The sequence below is a fragment of the Coregonus clupeaformis genome, chromosome 15 (assembly GCF_020615455.1).
Source record: "Coregonus clupeaformis isolate EN_2021a chromosome 15, ASM2061545v1, whole genome shotgun sequence".
NCBI classification, from domain to species: Eukaryota; Metazoa; Chordata; class Actinopteri; order Salmoniformes; family Salmonidae; genus Coregonus; species Coregonus clupeaformis.
The window spans coordinates 12941420-12968609 of record NC_059206.1 but is presented as its reverse complement, the minus strand read 5'-3'; the positions used below and the strand labels follow the sequence as shown (position 1 = coordinate 12968609).

Sequence of the window (27190 nt, the reverse complement as noted above, 5' to 3'; positions counted from 1 at the left end):
ATGGGACACCTCACCATGCCAGGCTCAGTCTCGGGACGGATGACACCTGCCAGCGGCATGGCGCCCACCGCTTCTTCACGCTGTTCTCCTCGTCTGCACCAACCTCGACCCCGTGAGTCACCCCTGTGACCCTCACACTTTATCCCCTCTTTGTCTTTCTCCCAAATGGCAGGCCCTATTTCCTATATAGTGCACTCACTTTAACAAAGGCACATTGGGTTTGTTTGCCAAAGTAGTACACATATAGGGAATAAAGTTACCATTAAGGCACTCCGTGTCCCTTTACTACCCCCACCCTAACACTGTTTTCCCTTTCCCTGCCCTAGCTGAGAAAATTCTCAACTCTCCACGTCCAGTAGCAGGCGGTTGAGTGGCAACAGTGTTGGCGAAATGAGAAGACCTGACTACATCGGTGGCTGTCAGTCGATACTTGATGTAAAGTCTTAGTTCCCATACCATGTACCTAATGTGTGTTTGGCCTGTCTTTGTTTTGTTGAAATCCATGCTTTTAATACGACTTTAGTCAAATACAACCACCAAACAGTTTCACCGTTCCTGTTGCTCTAAGATGTCTACTCAGTGCGAATGCGCATGTGCCAATGAATCTCCAGATTACATAGAGGTAGTGTACATCTTAGCATTTCAACAAACAAAGACAGGCCAAACACAAAATAATACGGTAGTGGGTTTAAGATTTTACATTTTTTCCAAGTGTCAACTGATATGATTTCCACTACGATGTGTCCGTCTCTATTCTCGTCAACACTTGATATTACTCCCTCAACCGCCTTGTAGCTTGAGAGAGTTGAGATTTTCTCAACCTCCTGCTTACCACTATAAACTCCAGAACATACCCTACACATCAAACCACAGAGAGATATAGAGGCCAAACGTTCCACATACCCTACACACACACAGAGAGATATAGAGGCCAAAACGTTCCACATACCCTACACACCAAACCCACAGAGAGATATAGAGGGCCAAAACGTTCCACATACCCTACACACCAACCCACAGAGAGAGTATAGAGGGCCAAAACGTTCCACATACCCTACACACCAACCCACAGAGAGATATAGAGGGCCAAAACGTTCCCACATACCCTACACACCAACCTGAGAGATATAGAGGCCCAAACGTTCACATGGCCATAACTGTTCGTGATTTAACCTCTTATATGTTAATGATGAAAGTTGTATGATGTATGAACAGATAAACTCAGTGTTAGAATCTAATGATGCTCAAGTCAAGTCTCCTCCTCTCTCTCTCTCTCTCTCTCTCTCTCTCTCTCCCCCTCTCTCTCTCTCTCTCTCTGCTCTCTCTCTCTCTCTCCGTCTGTCTGTCTCTGTCTCTGTCTCTGTCTCTGTCTGTCTCTGTCTCTGTGCTCTGGCTCTGGCTCTGTCTCTGTCTCTGGCTCTGCTCTGGCAACTGCTTGGTTTGGTGTTGGTTGGTTGCTTGGCTCTGGCTTGGTCTGGGTTTGAGCCGCTGCTAGCCTGCCGCTCGGCTTGCTTCTTCGCCGGCTTCTGGTTTGCTCGCTTTGCCGCTCTGGTTTGTGGTTTCGGGGTTGGTTTGGTCTGTCTGGGTTCTGGTTTCTGGTTTGTTTCGGTTTTTTGGTTGCCGGCTCGCCGCTTTGTGCTCGCTTCGCTCGCTCGGTCTCGCTTTCTCGCTTCGCTGGCGCCTCGCTCTGCTTCGCTTCTGCGCTGCTGTTTGTTGTCTGTCTCTCTCTCTCTCTCTCTCTCTCTCTCTGTCTCTCTCTCTGTCTCTCTCGTCTCTCGTCTCTCTCTCTCTGCTCGCTCTCTCTCTCTCTCTCTCTCTCTCTCTCTCCCTCTCTCCATCTCTCTCTCGCTCTCTCTCTCTCTGCTGGGTGGGTGGGTGGCTGGCCTGGGTGTGTGGGTGGCTGGGTGTGTGGGTGGGTGGCTGGGTGGCTGAGGTTGGGTGGCTGGCTGGCTGGCTGGCATGGCTGGGTGCGTGGGTGGTGGTGGGTGGCTGGCTGGCTGGCTAGGGTGGCTGGGTGTGTGGGTGGGGGCTGGCTGGCTGGCTGGGTGGCTGTGGCTGGGCTGGGTGGCTGGCTGGCTAGCTGGCTGGCTAGATGTGTGGGTGGCTGGTTGGGTGGCTGGGTGGCTGGCTGGCTGGGTGGCTGGCTAGATGTGTGGGTGGCTGGCTGGCTGGGCTGGGTGGCTGGCTGGCTGGGTGGCTGGCTGGCTGGGTGGCTGGCTGGCTGGGTGGCTGGCTGGCTGGGTGGCTGGCTGGCTGGGTGGGTGGCTGGTTGGGTGGCTGGGTGGCTGGCTGGCTGGCTGCCTGGCTGGCTGGGTGGGTGGCTGGGGTTAGTGGCTGGCTGGCTGCCTGGCTGGCTGGGTGGGTGGCTGGAGTTGGTGGCTGGCTGGCTGCCTGGCTGGCTGGGTGGGTGGCTGGAGTTAGGGTGGCTGGCTGGCTGGCTGGCTGGCTGGGTGGGTGGCTGGGTGGGTGGCTGAGTTAGTGGCTGCGTTAGTGGCTGGGTGGGTGTGTGTGGATGATGGGATCAATTATGAGGCAAGGAAAGGACAGGCTTGCTGGTATACTGAGCCATTCATTAGATGTATATCATACCCCACCAGAATTGTCTTAACTTGACCCAGTTGACTGCACTCAGTCATTCTTCTTCCTTCTTACTCCCTGCAGAGCATATCACTACACGAACTGTTCATCCTATTTGGTAAGGAGGCTTGGACTTATTATTGGCTGTAATATATTTATCAGATTTCATAAAGACAAGCAATGAAATGGGACAAATGTAGTAAGGCTTTGGTTGTTGGGCACTGCATAGCCTGTGTGTGGCTACCATGGTTACAGATGATGGCAACACGGTAATCTGTGATCAGCTGATAAGTACTTCCCTGTCCAATCCTCTCTGTTTCTGTTTAGATGCTGATATCCGTCTGTCAACACACACACACACACACACACACACACACACACACACACACACACACACACACACACACACACACACACACACACACACACACACACACACACACACACACACACACACACACACACACACCCCTCTATCTCCCTCTAACACATGGGACTAAACAATGCAGAGAAGTAATGTACTGTATGTACACCACACCTCTCTCCCTCCCCCCTTCTATCTCTCCCTCCCCCCTTCTCTCTCTCTCTCTCGCTCTCTCTCTCTCTCTCTCTCCCCCCCCCCCCCCCCCTCCCACCCACCCTTCTATCTCTCCCTCCTTCTCTCTCTCTCTCTCTCTCTCTCTCTGCCCCACCCTTCATCTCTCTCCCTCCCCCCTTCTATCTCTCCCCTCCCCCTTCTCTCTCTCTCTCTCTCTCTCTGCCCCCTCTTCTATCTCTCCCTCCCCCCTTCTCTCTCTCTCTCTCTCTCTCTCTCTCTCTCTCTTTCTCTCTCTCTCTCTGCCCCACCCTTCTATCTCTCCCTCCCCCTTCTCTCTCTCTCTCTCTCTCTCACTCTCTCTCTCTCTTTCTCTCTCTCTCTCTCTCTCTCTCTCTCTCTCTCTCTCTCTCTCTCTCTCTCTCTCCCCTTCTTCTCCTCCCTTCTCTCTTGCTCTCTCTCTCTCTAGGGGTGTATGGTGATGTGCATGGGGTCAAGATTCTGTTCAACAAGAAGAGAATGCCTTGAATCCAGATGGCTGATGCTACTCAGACACAGCTTGGTGAGAGAGAACAGAACAGATCCCCACTGCCATCACACTGTTATACTGAGAGAAACAGAACAGATCCGAACTGCCATCACACTGTTATACTGAGAGAACAGAACAGATCCCACTGCCATCACACTGTTATACCAGAGAACATGAACAGATCCCACTGCCATCACACTGTTATACGAGAGAACAGAACTAGATCCCACTGCCATCACACTGAACAGAGAACAGAACAGATCCACTGCCATCACACTGTTATACTGAGAGAACAGAACAGATCCCACTGCCATCATATGTTATACTGAGAGAACAGAACAGATCCCACTGCCATCACACTGTTATACTGAGAGAACAGAACAGATCCCCACTGCCATCACACTGTTATACTGAGAGAGCAAGAACAGACCCACTGCCATCACACTCTGTTATACTGAGAGAACAGAACAGATCCACTGCCATCACACATGTTATAGCACTGAGAGAACAGAACAGAATCCCACTGCCATCACACTGTTATACTGAGAGAACAGAACAGATCCCCACTGCCATCACACTGTTATACTGAGAGAGCAGAACAGATCCCACTGCCATCACACTGTTATACTGAGAGAGCAAACAGATCCCACTGCCATCACACTGTTATACTGAGAGAACAGAACAGATCCCACTGCCATCACACTATTATACTGAGAGAACAGAACAGATCCCACTGCCATCACACTGTTCTGACTGAGAGAACAGAACAGATCCCACTGCCATCACACTGTTATACGAGAGAACAGAACAGATCCCACTGCCATCACACTGTTATACTGAGAGAACAGAACAGATCCCACTGCCATCACACTGTTATACTGAGAGAACAGAACAGATCCCACTGCCATACACTGTTATACTGAGAGAACAGAACAGATCCCACTGCCATCACACTGTTATACTGAGAGAACAGAACAGATCCCACTGCCATCACACACTGTTATACTGAGAGAACAGAACAGATCCCACTGCCATCACACTGTTATACTGAGAGCAGAACAGATCCCACTGCCACTCACACTGTTATACTGAGAGAACAGAACAGATCCCTGCCATCACACTATTATACTGAGAGAACAGAACAGATCCCACTGCTCATCACACTGTTATACTGAGAGAACAGAACAGATCCCACTGCCATCACACTGTTATACTGAGAGAACAGAACAGATCCGCACTGCCAATCACTGTCATACTGAGAGAACAGAACAGATCCCACTGCCATCACACTGTTATACTGAGAGAACAGAACAGATCACTGCCATCACACCTGTTATACTGAGAGAACAGAACAGATCCCACTGCCATCACACTGTTATACTGAGAGAACAGAACAGATAAACACACAAACAGCTGTGAACATATGATATCATAACATATTATGATCATTTATTATATCTCTATAAAATGTTAGAATAATGAATTAGACACCATTTTCTTTTGGTAAATCACTAAGGGCTGGTTTCCCAGACACAGATTAAACCTAGTCCTGGACTAAAAAGAATGGTCAAAAGAAAGTGTTTGAGTCAGCTACTGCAAATGGCCAGGCAGACATACATAGCTAGCTGTGACAGTCTGTACTGTGTCTCTCCTCTCCTCTCCTCTCCTCTCCTCTCCTCTCCTCTCTCCTCTCCTCTCCTCTCCTCTCCTCTCCTCTCCTCTCCTCTCCCTCTCCTCTCCTCTCCTCTCCTCTCCTCTCCTCTCCTCTCCTCTCCTCTCCCTCTCCTCTCCACCCCTCTCCTCTCCTCTCCTCTCCTCTCCTCTCCTCTCCTCTCCTCTCTCCTCTCCTCCTCTCCTCTCCTCCTCTCCTCTCCTCTCTCTCCTCCTCCCCTCCTCTCCTCCCCCAGCTATGTCCCACCTGAACGCAGGATTTGACGGTAAGGTGATCAGAGGACCATCTCTAAGCACCAGGCGGTTCCAGCTGCCCAGGAGGGGAGAGGAAGACCAGGGCCTCACGAGAAAGACTTCAGCAGCTTCCCCTACACCGCTTCAAGCCTGGATCCAAGAACTTCCAGAATATCTTCCTCCCTCTGCCACCCTCCATCTCCAACATCCCGTGAGTTTCACACCTCCTCCTCCCCCTCAACTTCACTACCTCCTCCTCCCTCCTCCCCCTCTCCAACTATACCTCCCCTCCCCCTCTCCAACTATACCTCCTCCTCCCTCCTCCCCTCTCCAACTATACCTCCTCCTCCCCCTCCCAACTATACCTCCTCCTCCCCCCTCTCCAACTATACCTCCTCCTCCCTCCTCCCACCTCTCCAACTATACCTCCTCCTCCTCCTCCCCCTCTCCACTCATACCTCCTCCTCCCTCCTCCCCCTCTCAACTATCACCTCCTCCTCCCCTCCTCCCCTCTCCACTATACCTCCTCCTCCATCCTCCCCTCTCCAACTATACCTCCTCCTCCCTCCTCCCCCTCTCCAACTCTACCTCCTCCTCCCTCCTCCCCCTCTCCAACTACTACCTCCTCCTCCCTCCTCCCCCTCTCCAACTACACTCCTCTCCTTCCTCCCCCTCTCCTTCAACTATACCTCCTCCCTCCTCCCCCTCTCCAACTATACCTCCTCCTCCCTCCTCCCCCTCTCCAACTATACCTCCTCCTCCCTCCTCCCCCTCTCCAACTACCTCTCCTCCCTCCCCCCCCTCTCAACTATACCTCCTCCTCCCTCCTCCCCCTCTCCAACCTATACTCCTCCTCCCTCCTCCCCCTCTCCAACTATACCTCCCTCCTCCCTCTCCCCCTCTCCTATTATCCTCCCTCCTCCCTCCTCCCCCTCTCCAACTATACCTCCTCCTCCCTCCTCCCCCCTCTCCAACTATACCTCCCTCCTCCCTCCCCTCTCCAAACTTCCTCCTCCTCCTCCTCCCCCTCTCCAATTCTGACCTCCTTCCTCCCTCCTCCCATCTCTCCAACTATACCTCCTCCTCCCTCCTCCCCCTCTCCAACTATACCTCCTCTCCCTCCTCCCCCCCTCTCCATACTCCTCCTCCTCCCTCCTCCGACCTCCCAACCTATACCTCCTCCTCCCTCCTCCCCCTCTCCAACTATACCTCTCCTCCTCCTCCCTCTCAACTATACCTCCTCCCTCCCCCTCTCAAACCCTAACACCTCCTCCTCCTCCTCACCTCTCCAACTATACCTCCTCCCTCCTCCCCCTCTCCAACTATACCTCCCTCCTCCCTCCCTCCACCTCTCAACTATACCTCCTCCTCCCTCCTCCACCTCTCCGAACTATACCTCCTCCTCCCTCCTCCCCTCTCAACTATACCTCCTCCTCCCTCCTCCCCCCCCCCTCTCAACTATACCTCCTCCTCTCCCTCCTCCCACCTCTCCAACTATACCTCCTCCTCCTCTCCCCCCTCTCCCAAACTATGACTCCCTCCTCCCTCCTCCACCTCTCCAACTTCTACCTCCTCCTCCCTCCTCCACCTCTCCAACTATGCCTCCCCTCCTCCCACTCCTCAACTATACTTCTTCCTCCCTCCCTCTCCCCCTCTCAACTATACCCTCCTCCCTCCTCCCCCTCTCCCAACTATACCTCCTCCTCCCACCTCTCCAACTATACCTCCTCCTCCCTCCCTCCACCTCTCCAACTATACCTCCTCCTCCCTCCTCCACCTCTCCAACTATACCTCCTCCTCCACCTCTCCAACTATACCCCCCTCTCCCTCCTCCCCCCACTATACCTCCTCCACCTCTCAATATACCTCCTCCTCCTCCTCCACCTCTCAACTATACCTCCTCCTCCCTCCTCCACCTCTCACTTCTACCCCTCCTCCACCTCTCCAATTCTACCTCCTCCTCCACCTCTCCAACTATACCTCCTCTCCTCCTCCACCTCTCCAACTATACCTCCCTCCTCCCTCCTCCACCCTCTCCTAACTATACCTCTCCTCCACCTCCCAACTTACTACCCCCTCTCCCTCCTCCCCCTCTCCAACTATACCTCCCTCACCATCCCACCTCTACTTTCCTCCTCTCCCTCCCCTCTTCCCTCTCCAACTATACCTCCTCCTCCCTCCTCCCCCTCTCCAACTATACCTCCTCCTCCCTCCTCCCCCTCTCCAACTATACCTCCTCCTCCCCCTCTCCAACTATACCTCCTCCTCCACCTCTCAACTATACCTCCTCCTCCTCCTCCCCCTCTCCAACTATACCTCCTCCCTCCCTCCTCCCCCTCTCCAACTATACCTCCTCCTCCCTCCTCCCCTCTCCAACTATACCTCCTCCTCCCCCTCTAACTATACCTCCTCCTCCTCTCCCCCTCTCCAACTATACCTCCCCTCCTCTCCCCTCTCCAACTATACCTCCTCCCTCCCCCCTCTCCAACTAACTCCCTCCCCCTTTCAACTCCTCCTCCACCCCCTCTCAACTATACCCCCTCCTCCCTCCTCCCCCTCTCCAACTATACCTCCTCCCTCCCTCCTCCCTCTCAACTATACCTCCTCCTCCCCTCTCTACCTACCTACTCCCTCCCTCCTCCCCCTCTCCTTCTCCTCTCCTCCCCCTCTCCAACTATACCTCCTCCTCCCCCTCTCCAACCCCTCCTCCCTCCTCCCCCTCTCCAACTACTATTCCCCCTCCTCCCTCCTCCCCCTCTCCAACTATACCTCCTCCTCCCCCTCTCCAACTATACCTCCTCCTCCCTCCTCCCCCTCTCCAACTATACCTCCTCCTCCCTCCTCCCCCTCTCAACTATACCTCCTCCCTCCCCCTCTCCAACTATCCTCCTCCCCCTCCTCCCTCTCCAAACTAACCCCTCCTCCTCCTACACTCCCCCTCTCCCAACTAACCTCCTCCCTCCCTCCTCCCTCTCCAATACCCTCCTCCTCCCTCCTCCCCCTCTCCAACTCTACCTCCTCCTCCCCCCCCCCCCTCTCCAACTATACCTCCTCCTCCCCCTCTCCAACTATACCTCCTCCTCCCTCCCCTCCCCCTCTCCAACTATACCTCCTCCTCCCTCCTCCCCCTCTCCAACTATACCTCCTCCTCCCTCCTCCCCCTCTCCAACTATACCTCCTCCTCCCTCTCCACTCACCTCCTCCTCCCTCCTCCCCTCTCCAACTATACCTCCTCCTCCTCCTCCCTCTCCAATTATACTCCTCCTCCCCTCCTCCCCTTCTCAACTATACCTCCTCCTCCCCCTCTCCAACTATACCTCCTCCTCCTTCCTCCCCCTCTCCAACTACCTCCTCCTCCCTCCTCCCCCTCTCCAACTACTACCTCCTCCTCCCCTCTCCAACTATACCTCCCTCCTCCCTCCTCCCCCTCTCCAACTATACCCCCTCCCTCCCTCCTCCCCCTCTTAACCTATACCTCTCCTCCTCCCCTCTCCCCCTCTCCACCTCTCACCTACTTCCCTCCTCCCCTACTCCAACTATATCCTCCCTCCTCCTCCCCTCTACAGTATACCTCCTCCCTCCCTCCTCCCCCCTCTCCAACTATGACCTCCTCCTCCCTCCTCCCCTCTCCAACTATACCTCCTCCTCCCCCTCTCCAACTATACCTCCCTCCTCCCCCCCTCTCCTTCTTTCCTCCTCCCACTCCTCCCCTCTCCCCTTCTCCTCCTCCCCCCTCTCCAACTATACCTCCTCCTCCCTCCTCCCTCTCCAAATACCTCCTCCTCCCTCCTCCCTCTCAACCTCCTCCTCCTCCCCTCCTCCCCCTCTCCAACTTCTCCCTCCTCCTCCCCTCTCCAACTTCCCCCTCCTCCTTCCCTCCTCCCCCTCTCCAACTATACCTTCCCTCCTCCCTCTCCAACTATACCTCCTCCCCTCCTCCCCCTCTCCAACTCTCCTCCTCCTCCCTCCTCCCCCTCTCCAACTATACCTCCTCCTCCCTCCTCCCCCTCTCCAACTATACCTCCTCCTCCCTCCTCCCCCTCTCCAACTATACCTCCTCCTCCCTCCTCCCCTCTCCAACCTATACCTCCTCCTCCCTCCTCCCCCTCTCAACTATACTCTCCTCCTCCTCTCCAACTATACCTCCTCCTCCCCTCTCCCCCTCTCCAATTCTACCTCCTCTCTCCCTCTTCTCCAACTATACCTCCTCCTCCCCCTCTCCAACCATATACCTCCCTCCTCCTCTCCCCCTCTACTTCTACCTCCTCCTCCCTCCCTCCTCCCCTCCAACTACCTCCTCCTCCCCTCTCCAACTATACCTCCTCCTCCCTCCTCCCCCTCCTCCAACTATACCCCCTCCCTCCCTCCCCTCCCCTCTCAACTATACCTCCTCCTCCCCCTCTCCAACTATACCTCCTCCTCCCCCTCTCCAACTATACCTCCTCCTCCCCCTCTCCGAACTATACCCCCTCCTCCCCTCCTCCCCTCTCCAACTATACCCCCTCCTCCCTCTCCCCTCTCCAACTATACCTCCTCCTCCACTCCTCCAATCCTCTCCTTCTACCTCCTCCCCTCTCCAACTATACCTCCTCCTCCCTACCTCCCCCTCCTTCTCTAACCCCTCCTCCCTCCTCCCCTCTCCAACTATACCTCCTCCTCCCCTCTCCAAACTATACCCCCTCCCTCCTCCTCCCCCTCTCCAACTATGCCTCCTCCTCCCCTCTCAACTATACCCTCCTCCTCCCCCCTCTCCAACTATAGTCCTCCTCCCTCTCCCCCTCCAACTATACCTCCTCCTCCCCCCTCCCGACTATACCTCCTCCTCCCCTCTCCAACTATACCTCTCCTCCCCTCCTCCCCCTCTCCGCTATCTCCTCCTCCCTCCTCCCCTCTCCAACTATACCCTCCTCCTCCTCCTCCCCCTCTCCAACTATACCCCCTCCTCCCTCCTCCCCCTCTCCAAACTGCCTCCTCCTCCCTCCCTTCTCCAACGCTATACCCTCCTCCCTCCTCCCCCTCTCCCCAACTATAACCTCCTCCTCCCTCCTCCCCTCCAACCTTCTCACCTCCTCCTCCCTCCTCCCCCTCTCAAACTTCTCCCTCCTCCTCCCCTCTCCAACTATACCTCTCCTCCCTCCTCCCCTCTAACAACCCTTCTCCTTCCTCCAATCCATCCTCCCCTCCCCTCCAACTATAACCTCCTCCTCCCCCTCTCCAACTATACCTCCTCTCCCTCTCCCCTCTCCAACTATACCTCCCTCCTCCCTCTCCCCCTCTCAACTATACCTCCTCCTCCCTCCTCCACCTCTCCAACTAAACCTCCTCCTCCCTCCTCCTCTAACTTCTACTCCCCCTCCTCCCTCCTCCCCCTCCAACTATACCCCCTCCTCCCCCTCTCCAACTATACCTCCCTCCTCCCCCCTCTCCAACTATACCCCCTCCTCCCCCTCTCCAACTATACCTCCTCCCTCCTCCTCTCAACTATACCCCCTCCTCCCTCTCCAACTATACCTCCTCCTCCCTCCTCCAATCTCCTTCCCTCCTCCTCCCCCTCTCAACTATACCCTCCCTCCTCCTCCTCCCCCCTCTCCAACTATACCCCCTCCCCCTCTCCTCTCTCCTCCTCCCTCCTCCTCTCCAACTATACCTCCTCCTCCCTCCTCCTCTCCAACTATACCCCCTCCTCCCTTCTCAACTATACCTCCCTCCCTCCCTCCTCCCCTCTCCAACTATACCTCCCTCCTCCCTCCTCCCCCTCTCCAACTATACCCCCTCCTCCCCCTCTCAACTATACCTCCTCCTCCCTCCTCCCCCTCTCCAACCATACTCCCTCTCCCCCCTCTCCAACTATACCCCCTCCTCCCCCTCTAACACTTCTTCCCCCTCCTCCTCTCCAACTTCATACCCCTCCTCCCCCTCTCCAATCCTCCCTCCTCCCTCCCTCCCCCTCTCCAACTATACCTCCTCCTCCTCCTCCCCCTCTCCTTCTTACCCCCTCCTCCCCCTCTCCAACTATACCTCCTCCTCCCTCTGCCTCCCTCTCCAAACTATACCTCCCTCCTCCCCCCTCTCAAACTATACCCCCCTCCCCCTCCCCCTCTCCAACTATGCCTCCTCCTCCCTCCTCCCCTTCTCCAACTATACCTCCTCCTCCCTCTTCCCCCTCTCCAACCATACCTCCTCCTCCCTCCTCCCCTCTCCAACTATCACCCTCCTCCTCCCTCTACTCTGCCTCCTCCTCCCTCCTCACCCTCTCCAACCTACTACCTCCTCCTCCCTCCTCCCCTCTCCAACTATACCCCCTCCTCCCCCTCTCTCAACTATACCTTCCTCCCTCCTCCCCCTCTCCAACTATACCCCCTCCTCCCCTCTCAACTATACCTCCCTCCTCCCTCCTCCCCCTCTCCAACTATACCTCCTCCTCCCTCCTCCCTCTCCAACTATACTTCCTCCTCCCTCTCCCCTTCTCCAACTATACCTCCTCCTCCCTCCTCCCCCTCTCCAACATACCTCCTCCTCCCTCCTCCCCTCTCCACACTATACCTCCTCCCTCCCCCTCCCCTCTCCAACTATACCTCCTCCTCCCCCTCTCCAACTATACCTCCTCCTCCCTCCTCCCCTCTCCAACTATCTCCCTCCTCCCCCTCTCCAACTATAACCTCCTCCTCCCTCCTCCCTCTCCAACTATAACCTCCTCCTCCCTCCTCCCCCTCTCCAACTATCCTCCTCCCCCTCCTCCCCCCTCTCCAACCTATACCTCCTCCTCCCTCCCTCCCCCTCTCACTATACCCCCTCCTCCCCTCTCAACTATACCTCCCTCCCTCCCTCCTCCCCCTCTCCAACTAACACCTCCTCCTCCCTCCTCCCCCCCCCCCTCTCCAACTATACCTCCTCCTCCCTCCCCTCTCCAACTATACCTCCTCCTCCCTCCTCCCTCTCCAACTATACCTCCTCCTCCCTCACACCTCCCCCTCTCCCAACTATACCTCCTCCTCCCTCCTCCCCTCTCCAACTATACCTCCTCCTCCCCTCTCCCAAACTATACCCCCTCCTCCCTCCTCCCCCTCTCCAAACTATACCTCCTTCCTCCCTCCTCCCCCTCTCCAACTATACTTCCTCCTCCCCCCTCTCCAAATACCTCCTCCTCCCTCCTCCAACTCTACTTCTCCCCTCCTCCCCCTCTCCAACTATACCTCCCCCTCCCTCTTCCCTCTCCAACCCTATACCTCCTCCTCCACCTCTCCAACTACAGCCTCCTCCTCCCTCCTCCCACTCTCAACTATACTTCCTCCTCCCCCTCCTCTCAACTATACCTCCTCTTTCCTCTCCAACTATACCTCCTCCTCCTCTCCTTCCTCCTCCTCCTCCCCCTCTCCGAACCATACCTCCTCCTCCTCCCCTCCCCCTCTCAACCTTTATACCTCCTCCTCCCCCCCTCTCCAACTACATTCCTCCTCCTCCACCTCTCCAACTATACCTCCTCCTCCCCCTCTCCAACACTCCTCCTCCCCTCTCCCAACTATACCTCTCTCCCCTCTCCTCCTCCTCCCCCTCTCCAACTATACCCTCCTCCCCCTCTCCAACTATACCTCCTCTCCTTCCCTCCCCCTCTCAACTATACCTCCTCCTCCCCTCTCCAACTAACTCCTCCTCCTCCCCTCTCAAATTATACCTCCCTCCTCCTCTCCAGACTATACCTCCCCTCCTCCCCCTCTCCAACTATACCTCCTCCTCCCTCCTCCACCTCTCCAACTATACCTCCTCCTCCTCCTCTCCAACTATACCTCCTCCTCCTCTCCACCTCTCCAACTATACCCCTCCTCCCTCCTCCCCCTCTCAACTATACCTCCTCCTCCCTCTCCAACTATACCTCCTCCTCCTATCCTCCCCTCTCCAACTATACCTCCTCCTCCCTCCTCCCCCTCTCCACCTACTACTCTCCTCCTCCTTCCTCCCCTCTCCAACTATACCTCCTCCTCCCTCCACCTCCCCCTCTAAACTACTCCTCCTCCTCCCTCCTCCCTCTCCAACTATACTCCTCCTCCCTCCTCCCCTCTCCAACTCTACCTCCCTCCTCCCCTCCTCCCCCTCTCAAATACTCCTCCTCCCTCCTCCCTCTCCTCCTCCTCCCTCCCTCCTCCCCTCTCAACGATACCTCCCTCCTCCCTCCTCCCTCTCTCCAACTATACCCCCTCCTCCCTCCTCCTCTCTTCTCCAACTAATCTCCCCCTCTCCTTCTCTCCCTCCTCCCCCTCTCCAACTATACTCCTCCTCCTCCCCTCTCCAACTCATACCTCCTCCTCCTCCCCTCTCCAACTATCCTCCTCCCCCCTCTCCAACTATACCCCCTCCTCCCTCCTCCCCCTCTCCTATCTCGCCTCCCCTCCCCTCCCCCTCTCCAACTTCTCTCCTCTCCTCCCTCCTCCCCCTCTCAACTATACCTCTCCTCCCTCCTCCACCTCTCCACCTATACCTCCTCCTCCCTCCTCCCCTCTCCAACTATACCTCCCTCCCTCCCTCCTCCCCTCTCCAACCATACCTCCTCCCTCCTCCCCCTCTCCAACTATACCTCCTCCTCCTCCTCCCCCTCTCAACTATACCTCCTCCTCCCTCCTCCACCTCTCAACCTATACCTCCTCCTCCCTCCTCCACTCTCCAAACTTCCCTCCTCCTCCCTCCTCCCCTCTCACCCTACCTCCCTCCTCCCTCCTCCACCTCTCAACCCTATACCTCCCCTCCTCCCTCCTCCCCTCTCCAACTATACCCCCCTCCTCCCTCCTCTCCCCCTCTCCAACTATACCTCTCCTCCCTCCTCCCTCTCCAACTATACCTCCTCCCTCCTCCTCCCCCTCTCCAACTATACACTCCTCCTCCCTCTCTCCAACTATACTCCTCCTCCTCCTCCCCCCTCCAACTATACCTCCTCCTCCCTCCTCCCCTCTCCAACTATGCCTTCTCTCCCTCCTCCCCCTCTCCAACCTATACCTCCTCCCTCCTCCCCTCCTTCTCCTCCCTCCACTCCCCCTCTCCAACTATACCTCCCTCCTCCTCCTCCCCCTCCTCTCCAAACTATACCTCCTCCTCCCCCTCTCCAAACCTCTCCTCTCCTCCCTCCTCCCCTCTCCAACTATACCTCCTCCCTCCTCCTCCTCCAAACTCTACCTCCTCCTCCCTCCTCCCCCTCTCCAACTATACCCTCCTCCTCCTCCCCTCTCCAACCCTATACCTCCCCCTCCTCCCCCTCTCCAACTATACCTCCTCCTCCTCCTCCCCCTCTCCAACTATACCTCCTCCTCCCCCTCTCCAACTATACCTCCCTCCTCCCTCCTCCCCCTCTCCAACTATACCTCCTCCTCCCTCCTCCCCCTCTCCAACTTCCCCTCCTCCCTCCTCCCCCTCTCCCAACTATGCCTCCTCCCTCCCCTCTCCTCCCTCTCCCTCCTCTCAACTATACCTCCTCCTCCCTCCTCCCCCTCTCCAACTATACCTCCCTCCCTCCCTCCTCCCCTCTCCAAACTATACTTCCTCCTCCCTCCTCCCCCCTCCAAAACTTCCTGCCTCCTCCCTCCTCCCCTCTCAACTATACCTCCTCCTCCTCCCCCTCCCAACTATACCCCCTCCTCCCTCCTCCCCCTCTCCAACTATACCCCCTCCTCCCTCTCCTACCTCCTCCTCCCCTCTCCTTTATACCTCCTCCTCCCTCCTACCTCTCCTCCTCCTCTCCCTCTCAACTATACCTCCTCCTCCCTCCTCCCCCTCTCCAACTATACCTCCCTCCTCCCTCCTCCCCTCTCCAACTTACCTCCTCCTCCCTCCTCCCCCTCTCCAACTATACCTCCTCCTCCCCCTCTCAACTATACCTCCCTCCTCCCTCCTCCCTCTCAACTATACCCTCCTCCCTCCTCCCCCCTCTCCAACTATACCTCCTCCTCCCCCTCTTCCAACTATACCCTCCTCCCTCCTCCCCCTCCCACCTTCTCCTCCCTCCTCCCTCCCCCCCCTCTCACTTCTCCTCCTCCTCCCTCTCAACTATACCTCCTCCTCCTATCCTCCCCCCTCTCAACTATACCTCCTCCTCCTCCCCTCTCCACTTCTCCAACACTCCTCCTCCCTCCTCCCTCTCCAACTATACCTCCTCCCCCCCTCCTCCCCTCTCCAACCTCCTCCTTCCCTCCTCCCCTCTCCCCACTATACCTCCTCCTCCCACCTCTCAACTACCTCCTCCTCCCTCCTCCCCTCTCCAACTATACCTCTCCCTCCTCCTCCCCCTCTAACTATGCCTCCTCCTCCCTCCTCCCCTCTCAACTATACCTCCTCCTCCCTCCTCCCCCTCTCCAACTATACCTCCTCCTCCCCCTCCCCCTCTCCAACCCCCCATACCTCCTCCTCCCTCCTCCCCTCAAACTATACTTCCTCCTCCCTCCTCCTCTCCAACTATACCTCCTCCTCCCTCCTCCCCTCTCCAACTATACCTCCTCCTCCCTCCTCCCCCCTCTCCAACTATGCTCTCCTCCCTCCTCCCCCTCTCAACCTATACCCTCTCTCCCTCCTCCTCCAACTCCTCCTCTCCTCTCCCCCCCTCTCCAACTATACCTCCTCCTCCCTTCCTCCCCCTCTCCAACCATACCTCCTCCTCCCTCCTCCCCTCCAAATACTCCTCCTCCCTCCTCCCTCTCCAACTATACGGCCTCCTCCTCCCTCCTCCCCTCTCCAACTATACTTCCTTTCCTCCCCCTCTCAACTATACCTCCTCCTCCTCCTCCCCCTCTCCAACCCCTACCTCCTCCTCCCTCCTCCACCTCTCCAACTATACCTCTCTCCTCCTCCCCCTCTCCAACTATACCTCCTCCTCCCTCCTCCCCCTATACTTCTCCTCCCCTCCTCCCCCTCTCCAACTATACCTCCTCCTCCCTCCTCCCCCTCTCCAACTCATACCTCCTCCCTCCCTCCTCCCCTCTCCAAACTATACCTCCTCCTCCCTCCCTCCCCCTCTCCAACTATACCCCTCCTCCTCCCTCCCCCTCTCCAACATCTACACCCCCTCCTCCCTCCTCCTCTCCTTCTCACCTCACCCTATACTTCTCCTCCTCCTCCCTCCTCCCCCTCTCAACTATACTCCTCCTCCCTCCTCCCCTCTCCAACTATACCTCCTCCTCCTCTCCCCTCTCAACTATACCCCTCCTCCCCTCCTCCCCCTCTCCTTCTAACCTCCTCCCTCTCTCCTTCTGCCCCCCTCCTCCCCCTCTCCAACCATACCCCCTCCTCCCCTCCCCCTCTCCAACTATACCCCCTCTCTCCCTCCCTCCCCTCTCCCAACTATACCCCCTCTTCCCCCTCTCCAACTATACCTCCTCCTCCCTCCTCCCCCTCTCTCTCCTCCCCCCTCTAACTATACCTCCTCCTCCCTCCTCCCCTCTAACTATACCCCCCTCCCCTCTCAACTATCACCTCCTCCTCCCTCCTCCCCCTCCCAACCATACCTCCCTCCTCCCCCTCCCCTCTCCAACTACTCTCCTACCCCCCTCCCTCCCCCTCTCCACCTATACCTCCTCCTCCCTCCTCCCCCTCTCCAACTATACCTCCTCCTCCCTCTCCCCTCTCACATTATACCTCCTCCCTCCCTCCTCCCCCTCTCCAACTATACCTCCTCCTCCCTCCTCCCCTCTCCAACTATACCTCCTCCTCCCCTCTCCAAAAACTATACCTCCTCCTCCCTCCTCCCCCTCTCCAGCTATACCTCCTCCTCCCTCCTCCCCCTCTCCAACCATACCTCCTCCTCCCTCTCCCCTCTCCAACATAACCTCCTCCCCTCCTCCCCTCTCCAACTATACCTCCTCCTCCACCTCTCCAACTATACCTCCTCCTCCCTCCTCCACCTCTCCAACTATACCTCCTCCTCCTTCCCTTGTTAAATGTAACGAATCCCAACATTGGTCACGAGAGAGTAGCCAGGTTTTATTAGGATAAGGGCTGGTAGATTAGAAACCATATGCTTTCAAAAGCATTATTTCCATGAAATTATATTCAAACAGAAAAGCATATTGCAGTAGAGATACTAAACATGATGTTAATCATATACATTCCTTCCTTTGTAACCCAGTCCTCTCCTTCCAACAGCCCATCTATAACAGATGACATCCTAAAGGACCTTTTCTCTGGAACTGGATACACAGTCAAGGCCTTCAAGTTCTTCCAGTGAGTTCTCTTTCAGACACCTGCAGTACTTCTACTTCCTCAATACATCTGCAATACACAACATACAAGTTCTAATGAGTATACCCTCCTGTAGGTTTACATCTATCTAGTCCAGGGCTCTCCAACCCTGTTCCTGGAGAGATACCCTCCTGTAGGTTTACATCTATCTAGTCCAGGGCTCTCTAACCCTGTTCCTGGAGAGATGCCCTCCTGTAGGTTTACATCTATCTAGTCTAGGGCTCTCCAACCCTGTTCCTGGAGAGATACCCTCCTGTAGGTTTACATATATCTAGTCCAGGGCTCTCCAACCCTGTTCCTGGAGAGATACCCTCCTGTAGGTTTACATCTATCTAGTCCAGGGCTCTCTAACCCTGTTACTGTAGAGATACCCTCCTGTAGGTTTACATCTATCTAGTCCAGGCTCTCAACCCTGTTCCTGGAGAGATACCCTCCTGTAAGGTTATACTCTATCTAGTCCAGGGCTCTCTCAACCCTGTTCCTGGAGAGATCACCCTCCTGTAGGTTTACATCTATCTAGTCCAGGGCTCTCCAACCCTGTTCCTGGAGAGATACCCTCCTGTAGGTTTACATCTATCTAGTCCAGGGCTCTCCCAACCCTGTTCCTGGAGAGATACCCTCCTGTAGGGTTTACATCTATCTAGTCCAAGGCTCTCCAAACCTGTTCCTGGAGGATGCCTCCTGTAGGTTTACATCTATCTAGTCCAGGGCTCACTAACCCCTGTTCCTGGAGTGATACCCTCCTGTAGTTTTACATCTATCTAGTCCAGGGCTCTCCAACCCTGTTCCTGGAGAGATACCCTCCTGTAGGTTTACATCTATCTAAGTCCAGGGCCTCTAACCCTGTTTCTGGAGATACCCTCCTTGTAGGTTTACATCTATCTAGTCCAGGGCTCTCCAACCCTCGGTTCCTGGAGAGATACCCTCCTGTAGGTTTACATATATCTAGTCCAGGGCTCTCTAACCCTGTTCCTGGAGAGATACCCTCCTGTAGGTTTACGTCTATCTAGTCCAGGTCTCTCCAACCCTGTTCCTGGAGAGATACACTCCTGTAGGTTTACATCTATCTAGTCCAGGGCTCTATAACCCTGTTCCTGGAGAGATACCCTCCCTGTAGGTTTACATCTATCTAGTCCAGGGCTCTCCAACCTGTTCCTGGAGAGATACCCTCCTGTAGGTTTACATCTATCTAGTCCAGGGCTCACTAACCCTGTTCCTGGAGAGAGATACCCTCCTGTAGGTTTACATCTATCTAGTCCAGGGCTCTCTAACCCTGTTCCTGGAGAGAATGTCCCTCCTGTAGGCTTTACACTATCTAGTCCAGGGCTCACTAACCCTGTTCCTGGAGAGACACCTCCTGTAGGTTTACATCTATCTAGTCCAGGGCTCTCTAACCCTATTCCTGGAGAGATACCCTCCTGTAGGTTTACATCTATCTAGTCCAGGGGGGCTCTCTAACCCTGTTCCTGGAGAGATACCCTCCTGTAGGTTTACATCTATCAGTCCAGGGCTCACTAACCTGTTCCTGGAGAGATACCCTCCTGTAGGTTTACATCTATCTAGTCCAGGGCTCACTAACCCTGTTCCTGGATAGATACCCTCCTGTAGGTTTACATCTATCTAGTCCAGGGCTCTCCAACCCTGTTCCTGGAGAGATACCCTCCTGTACGTTTACATCTATCTTGTCCAGGGCTCTCCAACCCTATTCCTGGAGAGATACCCTCCTGTAGGTTTACATCTATCTAGTCCAGGGCTCACTAACCCTGTTCCTGGAGAGATACCCTCCTGTAGGTTTACATCTATCTAGTCCAGGGCTCTCCAACCCTGTTCCTGGAGAGATACCCTCCTGTAGGTTTACATCTATCTAGTCCAGGGCTCACTAACCCTGTTCCTGGAGAGATACCCTCCTGTAGGTTTACATCTATCTAGTCCAGGGCTCTCCAACCCTGTTCCCGGAGAGATACCCTCCTGTAGGTTTACATCTATCTAGTCCAGGGCTCTCTAACCCTGTTCCTGGAGAGATACCTTCCTTTAGGTTTACATCTATCTAGTCCAGGGCTCTCCAACCCTGTTCCTGGAGAGATACCCTCCTGTAGGTTTACATCTATCTAGTCCAGGGCTCTCCAACCCTGTTCCTGGAGAGAAACCCTCCTGTAGGTTTACATCTATCTAGTCCAGGGCTTTCCAACCCTGTTCCTGGAGAGATACCTTCCTTTAGGTTTACATCTATCTAGTCCAGGGCTCTCCAACCCTGTTCCTGGAGAGATACCCTCCTGTAGGTTTACATCTATCTAGTCCAGGGCTCTCCAACCCTGTTCCTGGAGAGATACCCTCCTTTAGGTTTACATCTATCTAGTCCAGGGCTCTCCAACCCTGTTCCTGGAGAGATACCCTCCTGTAGGTTTACATCTATCTAGTCCAGGGCTCTCCAACCCTGTTCCTGGAGAGATACCCTCCTGTAGGTTTACATCTATCTAGTCCAGGGCTCACTAACCCTGTTCCTGGAGAGATACCCTCCTGTAGGTTTACATCTATCTAGTCCAGGGCTCACTAACCCTGTTCCTGGATAGATACCCTCCTGTAGGTTTACATCTATCTAGTCCAGGGCTCTCCAACCCTGTTCCTGGAGAGATACCCTCCTGTAGGTTTACATCTATCTTGTCCAGGGCACTCCAACCCTGTTCCTGGAGAGATACCCTCCTGTAGGTTTACATCTATCTAGTCCAGGGCTCACTAACCCTGTTCCTGGAGAGATACCCTCCTGTAGGTTTACATCTATCTTGTCCAGGGCTCTCTAACCCTGTTCCTGGAGAGATACCCTCCTGTAGGTTTACATCTATCTAGTCCAGGGCTCTCCAACCCTGTTCCTGGAGATACCCTCCTGTAGGTTTACATTTATCTAGTCCAGGGCTCTCTAACCCTGTTCCTGGAGAGATACCCTCCTGTAGGTTTACATCTATCTAGTCCAGGGCTCTCCAACCCTGTTCCTGGAGAGATACCCTCCTGTAGGTTTACATATATCTAGTCCAGGGCTCTCTAACCCTGTTCCTGGAGAGATACCCTCCTGTAGGTTTACATCTATCTAGTCCAGGGCTCTCTAACCCTGTTCCTGGAGAGATACCCTCCTGTAGGTTTACATCTATCTAGTCCAGGGCTCTCCAACCCTGTTCCTGGAGATACCCTCCTGTAGGTTTACATCTTTCTAGTCCAGGGCTCTCCAACCGTGTTCCTGGAGAGATACCCTCCTGTAGGTTTACATCTATCTAGTCCAGGGGTCTCCAACCCTGTTCCCGGAGAGATACCCTCCTGTAGGTTTACATCTATCTAGTCCAGGGCTCACTAACCCTGTTCCTGGAGAGATACCCTCCTGTAGGTTTACATCTATCTAGTCCAGGGCTCTCCAACCCTGTTCCCGGAGAGATACACTCCTGTAGGTTTACATCTATCTAGTCCAGGGCTCTCCAACCCTGTTCCCGGAGAGATACCCTCCTGTAGGTTTACATCTATCTAGTCCAGGGCTCTCCAACCCTGTTCCTAGAGAGATACCCTCCTGTAGGTTTACATCTATCTAGTCCAGGGCTCTATAACCCTGTTCCTGGAGAGATACCCTCCAGTAGGTTTACATCTATCTAGTCCAGGGCTCTCCAACCCTGTTCCTGGAGAGATACCCTCCTGTAGGTTTACATCTATCTAGTCCAGGGCTCACTAACCCTGTTCCTGGAGAGATACCCTCCTGTAGGTTTACATCTATCTAGTCCAGGGCTCACTAACCCTGTTCCTGGAGAGATACCCTCCTATAGGTTTACATCTATCTAGTCCAGGGCTCTCCAACCGTGTTCCTGGAGAGATACCCTCCTGTAGGTTTACATCTATCTAGTCCAGGGCTCTCCAACCCTGTTCCCGGAGAGATACCCTCCTGTAGGTTTACATCTATCTAGTCCAGGGCTCACTAACCCTGTTCCCGGAGAGATACCCTCCTGTAGGTTTACATCTATCTAGTCCAGGGCTCTCTAACCCTGTTCCTGTAGAGATACCCTCCTGTAGGTTTACATCTATCTAGTCCAGGGCTCTCTAACCCTGTTCCTGGAGAGAAACCCTCCTGTAGGTTTACATCTATCTAGTCCAGGGCTCTCCAACCCTGTTCCTAGAGAGATACCCTCCTGTAGGTTTACATCTATCTAGTCCAGGGCTCTATAACCCTGTTCCTGGAGAGATACCCTCCAGTAGGTTTACATCTATCTAGTCCAGGCCTCTCCAACCCTGTTCCTGGATATTTACCCTCCTGTAGGTTTACATCTATCTAGTCCAGGGCTCTCTAACCCTGTTCCTGGAGAGATACCCTCCTGTAGGTTTACATCTATCTAGTCCAGGGCTCTCCAACCCTGTTCCTGGAGAGATACCCTCCTGTAGGTTTACATCTATCTAGTCCAGGGCTCTCTAACCCTATTCCTGGATAGATCCCCTCCTGTAGGTTTACATCTATCTAGTCCAGGGCTCTCTAACCCTGTTCCTGGAGAGATACCCTCCTGTAGGTTTACATCTATCTAGTCCAGGGCTCTCCAACCCTGTTCCTGGAGAGATACCCTCCTGTAGGTTTACATCTATCTAGTCCAGGGCTCTCTAACCCTGTTCCTGGAGAGATACCCTCCTGTAGGTTTACATCTATCTAGTCCAGGGCTCTCCAACCCTGTTCCTGGAGAGAAACCCTCCTGTAGGTTTACATCTATCTAGTCCAGGGCTCTATAACCCTGTTCCTGGAGAGACACCCTCCTGTAGGTTTACATCTATCTAGTCCAGGGCTCTCCAACCCTGTTCCTGGAGAGATACCCTCCTGTAGGTTTACATCTATCTAGTCCAGGGCTCACTAACCCTGTTCCTGGAGAGATACCCTCCTGTAGGTTTACATCTATCTAGTCCAGGGCTCTCTAACCCTGTTCCTGGAGAGATACCCTCCTGTAGGTTTACATCTATCTAGTCCAGGGCTCACTAACCCTGTTCCTGGATAGATACCCTCCTGTAGGTTTACATCTATCTAGTCCAGGGCTCTCTAACCCTGTTCCTGGAGAGATACCCTCCTGTAGGTTTACATCTATCTAGTCCAGGGCTCACTAACCCTGTTCCTGGAGAGATACCCTCCTGTAGGTTTACATCTATCTAGTCCAGGGCTCACTAATCCTGTTCCTGGATAGATACCCTCCTGTAGGTTTACATCTATCTAGTCCAGGGCTCTCCAACCCTGTTCCTGGAGAGATACCCTCCTGTAGGTTTACATCTATCTTGTCCAGGGCTCTCCAACCCTGTTCCTGGAGAGACACCCTCCTGTAGGTTTACATCTATCTAGTCCAGGGCTCACTAACCCTGTTCCTGGAGATACCCTCCTGTAGGTTTACATCTATCTAGTCCAGGGCTCTCTAACCCTGTTCCTGGAGAGATACCCTCCTGTAGGTTTACATCTATCTAGTCCAGGGCTCTCCAACCCTGTTCCTGGAGAGATACCCTCCTGTAGGTTTACATCTATCTAGTCCAGGGCTCTCTAACCCCTGTTCCTGGAGAGATACCCTCCTGTAGGTTTACATCTATCTAGTCCAGGGCTCTCCAACCCTGTTCCTGGAGAGATACCCTCCTGTAGGTTTACATCTATCTAGTCCAGGGCTCTCCAACCCTGTTCCTGGAGAGATACCCTCCTGTAGGTTTACATCTATCTAGTCCAGGGCTCTCCAACCCTGTTCCTGGAGAGATACCCTCCTGTAGGTTTACATCTATCTAGTCCAGGGCTCACTAACCCTGTTCCTGGAGTGATACCCTCCTGTAGGTTTACATCTATCTAGTCCAGGGCTCTCCAACCCTGTTCCTGGAGATACCCTCCTGTAGGTTTACATCTATCTAGTCCAGGGCTCTCTAACCCTGTTCCTGGAGAGATACCCTCCTGTAGGTTTACATCTATCTAGTCCAGGGCTCTCCAACCCTGTTCCTGGAGAGAAACCCTCCTGTAGGTTTACATTTATCTAGTCCAGGGCTCTCTAACCCTGTTCCTGGAGAGATACCCTCCTGTAGGTTTACATTTATCTAGTCCAGGGCTCTCTAACCCTGTTCCTGGATAGATACCCTCCTGTAGGTTTACATCTATCTAGTCCAGGGCTCTCCAACCCTGTTCCTGTAGAGATACCCTCCTGTAGGTTTACATATATCTAGTCCAGGGCTCTCTAACCCTGTTCCTGGAGAGATACCCTCCTGTAGGTTTACATCTATCTAGTCCAGGGCTCTCTAACCCTGTTCCTGGAGAGATACCCTCCTGTAGGTTTACATCTATCTAGTCCAGGGCTCTCCAACCCTGTTCCTGGAGAGATACCCTCCTGTAGGTTTACATCTATCTAGTCCAAGGCTCTCCAACCGTGTTCCTGGAGAGAAACCCTCCTGTAGGTTTACATCTATCTAGTCCAGGGCTCTCCAACCCTGTTCCCGGAGATACCCTCCTGTAGGTTTACATCTATCTAGTCCAGGGCTCACTAACCCTGTTCCTGGAGAGATACCCTCCTGTAGGTTTACATCTATCTAGTCCAGGGCTCTCCAACCCTGTTCCCGGAGAGATACCCTCCTGTAGGTTTACATCTATCTAGTCCAGGGCTCTCCAACCCTGTTCCCGGAGAGATACCCTCCTGTAGGTTTACATCTATCTAGTCCAGGGCTCTCCAACCCTGTTCCTAGAGAGATACCCTCCAGTAGGTTTACATCTATCTAGTCCAGGGCTCTCCAACCCTGTTCCTGGAGAGATACCCTCCTGTAGGTTTACATCTATCTAGTCCAGGGCTCTCCAACCCTGTTCCTGGAGAGATACCCTCCTGTAGGTTTACATCTATCTAGTCCAGGGCTCACTAACCCTGTTCCTGGATAGATACCCTCCTGTAGGTTTACATCTATCTAGTCCAGGGCTCTCCAACCCTGTTCCTGGAGAGATACCCTCCCGTAGGTTTACATCTATCTTGTCCAGGGCTCTCCAACCCTATTCCTGGAGAGATACCCTCCTGTAGGTTTACATCTATCTAGTCCAGGGCTCACTAACCCTGTTCCTGGAGAGATACCCTCCTGTAGGTTTACATCTATCTAGTCCAGTGCTCTCCAACCGTGTTCCTGGAGAGATACCCTCCTGTAGGTTTACATCTATCTAGTCCAGGGCTCTCCAACCCTGTTCCTGGAGAGATACCCTCCTGTAGGTTTACATCTATCTAGTCCAGGGCTCACTAACCCTGTTCCTGGAGAGATACCCTCCTGTAGGTTTACATCTATCTAGTCCAGGGCTCACTAACCCTGTTCCTGGAGAGATACCCTCTTGTAGGTTTACATCTATCTAGTCCAGGGCTCTCTAACCCTGTTCCTGGAGAGATACCCTCCTGTAGGTTTACATCTATCTAGTCCCGGGCTCTCCAACCCTGTTCCTGGAGAGATACCCTCCTGTAGGTTTACATCTATCTAGTCCAGGGCTCACTAACCCTGTTCCTGGAGAGATACCCTCCTGTAGGTTTACATCTATCTAGTCCAGGGCTCTCCAACCCTGTTCCTGGAGAGATACCCTCCTGTAGGTTTACATCTATCTAGTCCAGGGCTCTCTAACCCTGTTCCTGGAGAGATACCCTCCTGTAGGTTTACATCTATCTAGTCCAGGGCTCACTAACCCTGTTCCTGGAGAGATACCCTCCTGTAGGTTTACATCTATCTAGTCCAGGGCTCTCTAACCCTGTTCCTGGAGAGATACCCTCCTGTAGGTTTACATCTATCTAGTCCAGGGCTCTCCAACCGTGTTCCTGGAGAGATACCCTCCTGTAGGTTTACATCTATCTAGTCCAGGGCTCACTAACCCTGTTCCTGGAGAGATACCCTCCTGTAGGTTTACATCTATCTAGTCCAGTCCTCTCCAACCCTGTTCCTGGAGAGATACCCTCCTGTAGGTTTACATCTATCTAGTCCAGGGCTCACTAACCCTGTTCCTGGAGAGATACCCTCCTGTAGGTTTACATCTATCTAGTCCAGGGCTCTCCAACCCTGTTCCTGGAGAGATACCCTCCTGTAGGTTTACATCTATCTAGTCCAGGGCTCTCCAACCCTGTTCCTGGCGAGATACCCTCCTGTAGGTTTACATCTATCTAGTCCAGGGCTCTCCAACCCTGTTCCTGGAGAGACACCCTCCTGTAGGTTTACATCTATCTAGTCCAGGGCTCTCCAACCCTGTTCCTGGAGAGATACCCTCCTGTAGGTTTACATCTATCTAGTCCAGGGCTCACTAACCCTGTTCCTGGAGAGATACCCTCCTGTAGGTTTACATCTATCTAGTCCAGGGCTCTCCAACCCTGTTCCTGGAGAGATACCCTCCTGTAGATTTATATCTATCTAGTCCAGGGCTCTCCAACCCTGTTCCTGGAGAGATACAGTCAGTCAAATATCTGTAGTCAGTCAAATATCACATTCGACCTAGCAAAATGTATAGAATTGCAAGTAAATTAACTTGTCTGTCTGTCTGTCTGTCTGTCTGTCTGTCTATCTATCCGTCCACCTCGCTTATCCTGTCTCTCTATCTGTCTATCCTCTCAGGAAGGACCGTAAGATGGCTCTGATCCAGTTGGGTTCAGTGGAGGAGGCCATCCAGGCCCTGATCGACCTCCACAACCATGACCTGGGAGAGAACCACCACCTTCGTGTGTCCTTCTCCAAGAGCACCATCTGACCAGCCTCACCCCGCTTCCCCACCCCACCCCCAGGTTCTCACTCCTGGGCTGGGCTAACCCCCTAGCCCCCCTAGCCCCTGGCGGGAGTGAGGGACAGAATGACCCACTTTGACTTAAAAACAACAACAGACAATTGACTAGTTTAGATGATATTGTTGAGTAATAGACTACTGTAATGCAAGGCCTTCAGATAGAGACTGAGCTGGTTTGGAAGGAGTGATGGTTGATTTATCCAGACCCACCACCTACAGACCCACCACCTACAGACCCACCACCTACAGACCCACCACCTACAGACCCACCTACAGACCCACCACCTACAGACCCACCACCTACAGACCCACATACAGACCCACCACCTACAGACCCACCTACAGACCCACCACCTACAGACCCACCACCTACAGACCCACCTACAGACCCACCACCTACAGACCCACCTCCTACAGACCCACCACCTACAGACCCACCACCTACAGACCCACCACCTACAGACCCACCTACAGACCCACCACATACAGACCCACCACCTACAGACCCACCACCTACAGACCCACCACCTACAGACCCACCACCTACAGACCCACCACCTACAGACCCACCACCTACAGACCCACCACATACAGACCCACCACCTACAGACCCACCACCTACAGACCCACCACCTACAGACCCACCACCTACAGACCCACCACCTACAGACCCACCACCTAC

At 54.3% G+C, this 27190-nt stretch overlaps 1 pseudogene; it reads left to right on the top strand.

The window, feature by feature from the left end:
- On the top strand, positions 1 to 26786 carry LOC123492623 (annotated as a pseudogene).
- The last annotated feature ends 404 nt before the right edge of the window (positions 26787 to 27190 follow it).